The 11739-nt window shown below is 50.1% G+C and overlaps 2 non-coding genes across 2 annotated transcripts; both read right to left on the reverse strand.

The window, feature by feature from the left end:
- Positions 1–5013: 5013 nt before the first annotated feature.
- Positions 5014–5087, reverse strand: TRNAT-UGU (transfer RNA threonine (anticodon UGU)). The gene has a single exon. It is a non-coding gene; the product is annotated as a tRNA-Thr (tRNA).
- A 2848-nt stretch (positions 5088–7935) lies between these two features.
- On the reverse strand, positions 7936–8008 carry TRNAK-UUU (transfer RNA lysine (anticodon UUU)). Its single transcript has one exon. It is a non-coding gene; the product is annotated as a tRNA-Lys (tRNA).
- Between the last annotated feature and the right edge of the window lie 3731 nt (positions 8009–11739).

Here is an 11739-nt window from a genome sequence, read left to right on the forward strand (position 1 = left end):
AAGGATCAATGGGAAATCAGGACCCGGAGACTGACAGTCCCCAGGGACAATGGCGAGAGGCCAAAGCTTCAAGTTAGCTGCACTGACAGGCCAGGCAGTCCAATGAGGGAGTCACCAGGCCAGGGGGTCCCATCCTCCATGTGAGCTGGAACTGCCTGGGCGAGAGTGGGGCAGAGCTAAGGAGAGAGCAGGAGCCCGAGAAGAGCCGGGGAGCAGAGCTGTGCAGGTGTAGTGGCAGAAACTGCTGCATGTAGGAATTTGCAAACTGTAGCAGTTACTGATACTTGAGGTTGTTCTTATTTGCTGACTTGTCCTAAGTGGCTAAATCTTGACAGTGGTTTCTCTAGCAAAGGCCAGTCCCTGGCCCCTTGGTCCAGATATCCCCCTTCATATCAGGCTAGGGTGACCAGATGTCAAAGATGAAATATCGGGACGTGGGGGGCAGAGAAAAAAAAAAGCCAGAGGGCCCCCCCACCACCAAGCACCAGTGGCACAGCCCCATCTGCAACCAACTCTCGGCTCCAACCCCCGCTACACCCCCAGCTCCCCCATCCCCTCGCTCCTGGGCCCAGCCTGGGCTCCGAGCTCTGCAGCCGAGCCATGATCCGGCAGGAGCGTGTCAGCCCCATGTATGTCTCTGCCCCCCACCCACCTGGGCCCTGCCTGCTCCGCGCTGCCCCCAGCCCCACTGCGCTGCCCCGCAGGCTGCAGGGCTGGAGCAGCTTCTATGCTGCGCTCCTGGCCATGGCCATGGCCCGTGTGCAAACCTGGGTGGGAGGAAGAATGCTGCATGCTTGGGGAAGAGGCAGGGCAAGGGCGAGGATTTGAGGAGGAATCCAATGGGGCAGTGAGAAGATAGGGCTGGGGGCAGGGCCAGGGCCAGGATTTGGGGATGGATCCAATGGGGGAATGAGGGGATGGAGTTGGGGGGGGCAAGTATCCCTCCAGACTATGCCTGTGTGCCGGAGAAGAGGACAAAGTTATTTGTTTGTCCAGGGTCCCGACCAAACATCGGTTGGGAAGCGGGACAAACAAGAAAATATCAAGACAGTCCTGATAAAATCGGGACGTCTGGTCACCCTACATCAGGCTTCAAGTTGAGAATCATTTCCCATTCCCGCTCTGTGGGAGGGGAGACTTTTAAACGCGCTCTCTGTGCGACTGCACATGGCTAAGCAAAGAGAACAAACCCCAAATCCCCTCCGTGCTTTGGGAGCCAGGTTTGCGGTGGGAATTCTGTAGTTCAGATGACTTCACGCCTGGTCATTGTGATTCTTTACCAATTTCTCTGGCATTGGGGGAGTTTTTCACTCACAGCTGTGATAGCTGAGTGGTTAAGATGTGGGAGTTAAAGTATAATAGGCTTTCCCTGTGCAGGTTTGAATCCTGCTCACAGCATGGTCTGTGTTTTGGCCAGTCTCTCACTCGGGGAACACCTCCGTACCACCCCCTGAGACACTCTCAATTCTCTCCCCACCCCAAGCAAATCCTGTTCTGCTCCTTAGATAGAGATCCCCGAGGGGTCAGGCAAACTCTCAGCACCTGACGCCTCTGCCACTCACCTTGTGCCCCATGGATGAGCCATAGCCCTGGTTCTGCTCCTCTCTCTAGAGTGCGAAAGAAGCCAAGTCAGTGACTCCATGGGAGCTATGGGGCTGCAGAACCAACAGAGAAAAAATATGTGCTCAGTGCCCACTGGCAGCAAGCTCCCCCCACCCCGCCCACTACAGGCCTTGCTGACAAGCTCCTCCTCTTCCCCTTCAGCACCTCCCACTTGCCAGTGATCAGCTGTTCAGTGGGGTGCAGGAGGTGCTGGGTTCAGGAGGAGGAGGAACAAGGACAGGAAGAGGTGGGGGTGGGAGAGAAATGGTGCAGGATGGGAAGGGGTGGGATGGGGGCAGGGCCTGAGGATGAAAGGGGGGAATTTGTCCCAGACTCCTCTAGGGCCGGCCCTGAAGGGAAGCACTGACTATCACAGTGACAATAAAACTGACCAGCATTGCGGGGGAGGCTGAGGGAGATCCGCACTCATCAGGTCTCTTCTCTCCCCCAAGGTGAGCCAGACACTGCTCTCTCCTGGCTCTCACTCTAGCAGCAGGACGCCAAGGAGCCATTTCCCCACAGGAAGTGCATTGAGTGCCCCTGTGGTGCTGGGGGGGCTGGCGCTGCTGCTGCCTGTGGGGCTGGCAGGGGGGCTGATGTCTGCACAGACTCTCAGCTGCCAGGCCGGAGGGGGCACTTGGGACCTTACCAGACTGGCTCAGTGAAGACGAGGGGTTGACAGACCAATACAGACGCTCTCCAGAGCACGGAGCCGCATCCGCCCATGCAGCCAGGCAATGAGCATTTCCCACAGCCTGGAGCCGAGGGGGAGGCGGCAGCTGCTCTTCCAGCTCCTGGGGATCAGGTCCTGCCAGCCAACAGACACTTCTTACTCACCACAGCTAAGGGAACCGGGTTCCTCCAGTGGGGGTGTGAAGCAGCCATTCGTTCTCCTGTCCTTTCTGTGTACAACTGCTGACAAAATCATCCCAGACAGAGAAGCAACAGGCCAAAATGCTGTTGTACAGCTGCCAAAGTAGCTCAGTGAGGAGAGTGTTAGAGTGAAGATCTGAAGGTCTCTGGTTCAATCCTGGGCTTTGACAGGCCTTGTGTGTGCAGGGAAGGCTTGTTTTCTGGGAGCACAGCAATGTCTGCACCCAAGGTGAGTTCCTGAGCTTGGGCTCTGCAGTAAGAAAACATAGAACGGGCTTCTGCCCCTAGTTGGCCCACCTGACCTTTAATGATGAGAGCTGTCTTTCCCAACATGGTAGGAAGAAAGTGAGGCAGGGCAGCCCTCAGGAATGGTGCTAGAGGGCTGCTGGGCAGGGATTAGAGATGAAAACTCCTCTGTATAGCTGAGCAATGACAGTACCAGGGAAGGGGCATCTGTAAAAGTAACCCAACAATACCTCTCCTCCTCTGGGCATCTAGAGCAGAAGCAGCTGGTGCTGACAGCTCCAAGGGAAGGCTTAAAAGCCACAGAGCAACTGAGGTCAGAGCTAGATGCCTATATATGGCCTTCAGACAGGCACAAAAACATCCAGCCAGGCTGCTCCCTGCCATGCCAAACACCCACTGAAGGTCACCAGCATGTGGGGCAGCTGCTGATGCTCTGTGGATAACATCACAAGTTGGGAGGAAAGCAGGGTCAGCCCCTAGGGTGGGGCCTCTGACTGGTCCCACTCAAGGTGCTCACTTTTGCAGTGGGGCAGGAGATTTTACCCCAAGAGGCTTTTCCTGAGCTGGCGAGAAGCAGAGAAACACCCAGGCTCCGAAGACGCTATGTAGCAAGTACCCCCCAGCATAGGGAGAGGGGCACACGCTAACCCAGGTAGCTGCCCACTTTCTTTGGCAAGTCAGGAATGGCAAAGGCTAGACTGGAAGCACTTGGGGCTCCTGCCCCAGCCTTTGTGACACCCAACCCCCAGCTCCTTCCCGGGTCTCTAGCTGAAGCCAGAGCATTGGCCTGAGCAGCCAAGAAGAGGTTCTAGCCCTGAAGGGAACAGGACGTTCAGCACAAAGGTAAAACTGCAGAAACACAACCACCAAGGAACTCAAACCCTCAATCTTCTGATCCACACTCAGACGCCTTATCCATTAGGCCACATGAGGGGTTCCTGGGGCTTTTTTGTGCCTCTCTTTTGCCTACCTGCTCACTCTCGTGGTGAATGGTAAAGATGGTCTCAACAAGCCCAGGTAGCTCAGTTGGTAAAACATCAGGTTCTTAATCTGAAGGTCCACGATTCAAGCCCCTGTCTGGGTGCTCAGCTTTAAGTTGCTTTGTGTGCCAGGAGCCAAATGACTCCTGGTGCTGTCCACCAGCCCCATGCGGATTCCCAGAAGCCATAGTCATTTCCTGGAAAGGTTCTTTTCCTCAGGAGAGAGGCCACATCCACAGGAACAGGCCTGGAACATGCAGTCTCTGGCTAGCAGGAAGTGCTGTGTGGCCAGGTGCTAAGAAAGCTCAGAGGAAGACCAGCAGAAATGAAGGGAAGAGAGACAGAGAAGCAAAGAGTACAGAGGACAGGTGTACAGGGGGTTCTGATCTGGCTATTGTGGGGAACTTCCCTGGTTTATACATGACCCTGGTGCAACTGGCCAGAGAAAGGATCTGAGTCCCCACCCCCGTACTAGAGGCCTGTCTGACCCCAAGGACGCTCTTTCTACTCTCATGTGTGGCAGAGTCCTTGTAACCCCAACAAGGCTGGGCCCAGGAATCCTGCTGAAAAACCAATACTAGTCTGGTTGGGGAATTCTGTTTGAATGTATTATTAGTATTCTCTTCTGATTTCTGAATCAGTTCAGCTCAGTCTTTGTGCTCCAGGTGTGTTTCCAGCTGTTGAGTTATGGGGGAGAGAGGCCAAGTCATGGTGTCTCTACCCTTCTTTCATAGTTTCTTCCAGCTTGTTAGGAAGCTCCTTTTCTAGGATGTGAATCAAGCAGTGTCCATCCTCACAAGGCAGACTTGTACAAAGCATATGATCATTATATGAGAGTAGTGAATATGGGGCTTCCAGGGTGCTGCTTTGAGCACAGCGTGCCACACCTGGGCTTCCATTGCAATGGAGACGTACCCTTAGAGTCCATCTCTCCTGGGATAAAGATGGCAGCAGGGCTGGCCTGGGTCATCTGACTTGGGCTCATGGACATAAAGCTGAGAGGCTAAAAACTGTGGTGCAGATATTTGTGTTCACACTGAAGCCTGGACTCAGAAACCCTCACCCCTCATGGGGCCTCAAGCCCATATGTCTGCACTGTAATTTTATAGAGGTTGGGAGGGAGTTTAGCAAGTGGAAATGGTAAAACCACATTGAGGAGACTGGACCACTGACCTATCAGCTCTTAACATCCAAACTTTCAGTAACTCTATTGTCAGTGCCTGTGAGTGTAATTTAAACCATAGGTCCATCTAGCTCTGAATCTTGTCTTGTGACAGTAGCCAGTGCCAGGTGCCCCAAAAGCCACTCCCCAAGGCACCACTGGGAGTTGAACCCAGAATCTCCTGTTTACAAAACATGTACTTTAACCAACTAAACTATGGTGCCTGCTGTTATTTGAAGCATTGTGTTTGCCTACACCTGACTCTCTGACAAGCCCCACTGGGCCCTGACAAGTGTTGCTAGTGTTTGGCTTCTGGAAAGCAGAGGAGCAGGTGAAGTTTTGCTCCCAAGGTGTGTGTGTGTTTCTTTGGACAGGTCTACACTACAAAATTAGGTTGGTGTAATTACGTTACTTAGGCTGGCAATGGAGTGCTATCAACCTAATCCCAGTGTAGGCAGCGGCTCAGCTGTCAGAACTTTCTGGAACTATGAAAGGGGAGGGGCCCAGCCTCTGTAGCAGGAATGCAGGGCAGGAGAGTTCCCGGTGGGCATTATGGGATACTGGTGGAGGCCAGTTATGGTGATATAATGACCAGCAGCATTTACACTGACAATTTGTCGCTTTAAGTTTGCTGCAAAAAGCTCTAGGCCTCTTGTTGAGGTGGTTTCATTTTGTCATCAAAACAGGGCAGTTTTGTCGCCAGATGTGGCATTGCAGCATGTACACCAGCCACAAGCTGCCAACCGAAGGAGAGTTGTGTGTTTTTCACACATCTGAGCAATATAATGATGCTGAAATAACTTTGTAGTGCAGACCTGGCCAAAGATTCACACACACACAACTTGCAAGGAAAACCTCACCTGCTCCTCTGCTTTGCAGAATCCAAACACATGCAAAGCTTATCAGGCCCCAGTGGGGATGGCAGGGAGTCAGGTGTGAGCAGAGACTGTACTCTAACTACAGTAAGATACCATGGCTTAGCTGGTTAAAACCCCTGTTTTGTAAACAGGAGATCCTGGGTTCAACTCCCAGTGATGCCTGGTTGAGTAGCTCTTGGGGCACCTGGTATTGGCTACTGTCAGAGGACAAAACACAGAACTAGAAGGACTTTTGGTCCACCCCAGTATGGCTGTTCTTATGGTTTAAATTACATTCACAGGCATTGACAATAGAGATACTGAAAGTTTGGGAGTTAAGAGCTGATAGGTCAGTGTTCCAAGCTCCTTGCAGATGACCCCATCCCTCTGGGACAGGGGCAGGTCTGGGCTCTCACACCAAATGGCTCATTGTGGCTGCCAGAATCTGTGAGCAGCTCATTTAGTTTCCACCGAGGATTGAATCCTGCTTCGTGCACTGTGTGTGAAAATGAAAATCCTAAACCGCCCTTTGAAATAACAAACGCAGCAGGAAGTGTTATTGTCCCTGCCTCAAAGCAGACAGACCAATGGAGAAATGCCATTGAGTCCAGGGTAATACTCCACTGCCATTTTACCTTTTTTGCTTGCTAAACTCCCTCCCAACCTTGTGGGGTCCAGAGCCTGGTATTCAGCCTGAGCCGAGATGTCTACACTGCAAATTTACCACCCCACAGCCCAAGCCCTGGGAGCCTGAGCTTCCATGGGACAGCCCTGGGTGTTTCATTGCAGTGTGGACATAGCCTAGCTTTATGCCTGCACTGCCATTAACACACTCAAGTCACTATTCTCAAACACTGGGTCAGCTGATGGAGGCTTGTGGGGCTTGTGCTGCAGGGTTATAAAATTACAGTGTAGACACTTGGGCTTGAGCCCAGCCTCCGAGACCTCAGGAGGGGTGATGGTCTCTGAGTCTAGATTCCAGTCTGAGCCCCAGGAATCCAAATCATATCATCCAGGCTAGACAGGCTACAGGGATTTTGTCACAGTATAGATGCACTCTCAGGGTATGTCTACATTGCAACGTAAGCCCAGGGTTAGCAGAAGTCATGTCAGCAGTCCCAACATATACACATAAACCAAGAGGAAAAGACCCACCCCCAAATAAGCTGGGCAGTGTCCTTCCCCCTATGGTTCGTAAGTCCAGTAACCAAAAGTCCTTTAACACGAGCCATCCCCTCTCTGCACCCCACTCACAGCTGTTGTCCTTAATCAGTGCAAGCCCAGAGGTGCCTCTGTATAGTTCACCTGCCATCCTGGGTGGAAAAGGGGGAAAATAAGAAGGCACCGTACTCACTGTGCTGTCTAGGGACTCACTCATCCCTCCATGGCCACCCTATCCTAAAGTTGGTCTAACATCTGAATTTTAATATTAGGACCCAGACCCCAGCCCACTTGTCTTTGGAACCCCTGTCCACTGCCTAGCAAGTGCTATTGAATTGAGAGTGAGTCCCTCAGTCGAGGTCTGCCAAGTACAGTTGTGCTGCCCTTGATTCAAACAACAAGGATAACAACGTTTTATTTCTCTTGCCCCAATAACAAGGAGAATGGGAATCCAACACCAGCCAAAAGTGATCATTTCGGCAAGCAACCCAACATATTTCCAACATACTGTAAAATCCACATGCAGACTCATACACGAAACCTTGCAAGAAAATCTTCCTGAGGCGGGGTCTGAAGCACCTGCTGCTGGAGGGAAGGAGGGAGCCGTGTGCTGGGATTGAGGGGCACTGGGAATAGGAGGGAGCTGTGGGTTGGGACAGAGGAGAAGGGTGAAGAAGAGTAGGCTCTGGTTGGGAGTGAGGAGCAGTGTGCATAGGAGGGACTAAGGGTTGGAATTGAGGGGCACTGGGAAAAGAGGGGAGATGGGTTTAGGCTGAAGAGCATCCTCATTTGGGGATCCAGCAGGAAAGGGGAAGGCAGCAGGTGATTCTAGTTCCTTAGGGATATTCTGCGTGTTTGTATGTGTGTGTGTGTGCAGGGAAGGAACATGCTATATGCCCAGAGGCCTTTATTCTTCCAGGCTGCAAGGACAGAGGGGCTGTCGGGAAGTTGCCCCTTCAAACCCACACAGAAAAAGGCCCTTCTGAGGAAAAGGAAAATCCTGAAGAGAAAAAGTAACATCAAATAAGACTCCAGAGCTTGGTGAGTAGTTTATCACCTGACCAGGGACTTGAACCCTGGACCCTCAGATTAAAAGCCTGATGCTTTGCCAACTAAGCTAGCCAGACTCAGAAGAAGCAAGAGCAACTTGGTGCAGAGGAAAAGTCAGTGAAGAAAACAAGTGCAAGAAACAATAGGGGAAACCTGCTGCTCTCACTGGCCTGGTCAACACTACGTGTTTATATTGAATGTAGCAGCATTAAATCGCATTAACCCTGCATCCGTCCACACAACAAAGCCCTTTATATCGATATAAAGGGCTCTTAATACCGATATCTGTACTCCTCCCCGACGAGGGGAGTAGCCCTGAAATTGGTATTGCCATGTCGGATTAGAGTTAGTGTGGCTGCAATTCGACGGTATTGGCCTCCGGGCACTATCCCACAGTGCACCATTGCGACCACTCTGGACAGCAATCTAAACTTGGATGCACTGACCAGGCAGACAGGAAAAGCCCCATGAACTTTTGAATTTCATTTCCTGTTTGCCCAGCGTGGAGCACCGATCAGCACAGGTGACCATGCAGTCCCAGAATTAAAAAAGAGCTCCAGCATGGACCGTATGGGAGATACTGAAGCTAAGGCTTTTTCTCAGCTGCTTTCACCACCCTCTATCCTGCTGGGGTTGAGTTTATCGCAGGTGTTACCCAAAATTGGGCTAGCTAGTAAGTGTAGGGAGGACTAATGACCCACCAGAGTTTGGCAGAAAGCAGCACGTTTATTATACTGACAGCTAAGCTCAAAAGAAGAAGGAGGGGAGCGTCACACTCACGCTTACATACTCATGCTCCCAGGACAGGCACAGCACTAGAGATGTCAGGATTCTGCAAGGTAAGTGTCCCACAGGGCAGCTATGGACGGTTCGATGAAGGTAAGTCTTCCTGAGGCACAGTGAAATACAATGCAGAGAACCACTGGCCAGGTGGTCCGGGCAAAGGGCATTCACTGGAGGTACAAGTTTGTGAGTGCTCTCCTGAGCACATGGCCCCTTCCCCTTTTAAGGACCTGCACCTAATGGTCTGCAACTAGAGATGCCTTGGCTGCATCTGGTTGGTCACACTCCACCTTGGGCAGTGTCCATGCTCTGGGTGTGTGAGTGCTGCCTAATTAGAGTCCCAGACACCTTGTCTACCTGGAAGCTCTTCTGCTCTTCAACCAGCCCATTCATCCCACGAGCAGTCCAGGAGGGAGCAAGAGGGGAAAAGCCACTTCACAGGCATTCAGAGAGGGAGAGGAGACAAAAGTGGGAGCAGGGGAAGTATAACAGACCTTTTGATCATAGAAATCACTGCTGCTCCTACAACAGCAGGGACAGGCCAGTAGGAGCTGGGAAAATTAAGCCCTCATGTTTCTGCCTGGTTTTGAACCAGAGATTTTCTACATGTTAGGCCAACGTGATAACTACTACACTACAGACACTCTGTTGCTGTTCTCTGCCCCTCCCTTCATAAGGACATAAGAATGGCCATACTGGGTCAGACCAAAGGTCCATCCAACCCCACATCCTATCTGCCAACAGTGGCCAATGCCAGGTGCCCCAGAGGAACTGAACCTAACAGGTAATGATCAAGTGATCTCTATCCTGCCATCCATCTCCACCCTCTGACAAACAGAGGCTAGGGACACCATTCCTTACCCATCCTGGCTAATAGCCATTCATGGACTTAACCTCCATTAATTTATCTGGAAAAAGAAGGAAGAGTACTTGTGGCACCTTAGAAAATGAACAAATTTATTTGAGCATAAGCTTTCCTGGGCTAAAACCCACTTCATTGGATGCATGCAGTGCAAAATACAGTAGGAAGGGATATATATATATATACACACACACAGAGAACATGAAAAAATGGGTGTTGCCATACACACTATAAAGAGAGTGATCAGTTAAGGTGAGCTGTTATCAGCAGGAGAAAAAAATCCTTTTTGCACTGATAGGATGGTCCATTTCCAACAGTTGACATGAAGGTGTGAGTAACAGTAGGGGGCAAATAAACATGGGGAAATAGTTTGACTTTGTGTAATGACCAAACCAGTCCCACTCTTTATTCAGGCCTAATTTAATGGCGTCCAGTCTGCAGATTAATTCCAATTCAGCAGTCTCTTGTTGGAGTCTGTTTCTGAAGTTTTTTTGTTGTAATATTGTGACTTTTAGGTTTGTAATCGAGTAACCAGGGAGATTGAAGTGTTCTCCAACTGGCTTTTGAATGTTATAATTCTTGACATCTGATTTGTGTCCATTTACTTTTTTACGCAGAGACTGTCTGGTTTGGCCAATGAAGGAAGGGGCTGGATTCAATGGTTCCTTCCAGTGCTAGGAGATAGGGTACATCCATTATCTTTTTTTTTTCTTACTGCACATCAGACCCAGGACTTCCACCCAGCAGTTCTTGGGGCCGTGGGACAGAACTGAGTTTCCCTGGCAGCAGTGAGGAAGAACGGTTGGGACTGAGCTGTCTGGGGAATATTTTAATCCTTATTTAATTTTCAGAGGATTAAATCAATGCAGCTTCCATTTCTCCGTCTTTCCCAAGGAAATAATGTTTCTGTGTGAAGTACTCAAACCTTTTAATAATAAGAAGTGAAATGAAATGGCCACATGATAGCAACAGAATCTAAGAAATTTGTTAGTTTCTAGGGTGCCACACCTACTCCTGTTCTTTTTGAGGAAACAGACTAACACAGCTGCTCCTCTGAAACCTAAGAGATGAGAAGCCATGTTCTTGTTCAATGAGCATTGAAGCTGAAAAGGGAGATGTTTTCTCTTTGACTTCTAGGCCCCCACTTCTAATCCACTACACACCCCTTTCCTCCTGCAGCCACAAAGAGAACCCCACAATCATGCTAGTAGCACCCTCTGACCCTGCGATGAAAGAGAAGCTCTGAGACCCCTGTGCTGTCCCATCACCTCTTTGCTCAAACTGCCCTTGAAACCCAATGGGGTTTCCTTGGGCAGTTTTGACTCACTCCCAGAAAGGGTGCACTTTTAGGAGCAAGTTCCAAATAGTGCAATTAACCAGGCAGAAGGGGCAGCAGATGTCAGTGTAGGAGCCATTGAAATAACTCTGCACTTACTTAGATGCAGACATAACATGCTCTATGGTTGGTAAACTTACAGAGGCTCTGCTCTTGCTCATGAACTAGCAGCCCATGACCTGTAAACAGCTGCCATTTGAATGCATCTGAAAGTTACAAGGAACAATGACCTGTGTTACAGGAAGGTTAACATTTGTTAGAGTCCCAATTGATACTGTGCGCACGAAGAGAGGTTTGAATGTGTCACAGGGAGTTTGGTAAATCTTGGTTATTTTATTTTTGTAACAGGCTCCTATCCATCTCCAGTAGAGTTTTCAGTCCCCATGGCAACTTATTTACCAAATGTAATAGAAACTAGTCCATTCCTCCCAAGTGGATGTGGTTCTTGTTCTTCTGCACATTGCAGCCCATGGAGGCCAAGGACCTGCAAATGTGTCTTCATTTAATTGATGAAAACAAACCTAGACACTTAGAGGATTGGAAGTGATTTCAGCTGGGGGACATGTTTGCTAGGTTTTTACACACTTGTACAGGAAAGCATTGAGTGTGTTTATTCATTTCAGGGACCCCTATTTAGTGGAGCTCCTGAACATACTGGAAACAAAATTATTTTTAATTGGAAGAACAGGTTTGAAAGGGAGCACTTGGATTTGAACTAAGGACCACTTGATCTGGAGTCAAACACTCTACCACTGAGCTATACCCCCATGCCATTTACAAAGGCAAGTCAGTGATCTTAAGGATTTTGAAGGACAGGCTCCGCCTCA

This window comes from Gopherus flavomarginatus (assembly GCF_025201925.1).
Source record: "Gopherus flavomarginatus isolate rGopFla2 chromosome 13 unlocalized genomic scaffold, rGopFla2.mat.asm SUPER_13_unloc_3, whole genome shotgun sequence".
Classification (NCBI taxonomy): Eukaryota; Metazoa; Chordata; order Testudines; family Testudinidae; genus Gopherus; species Gopherus flavomarginatus.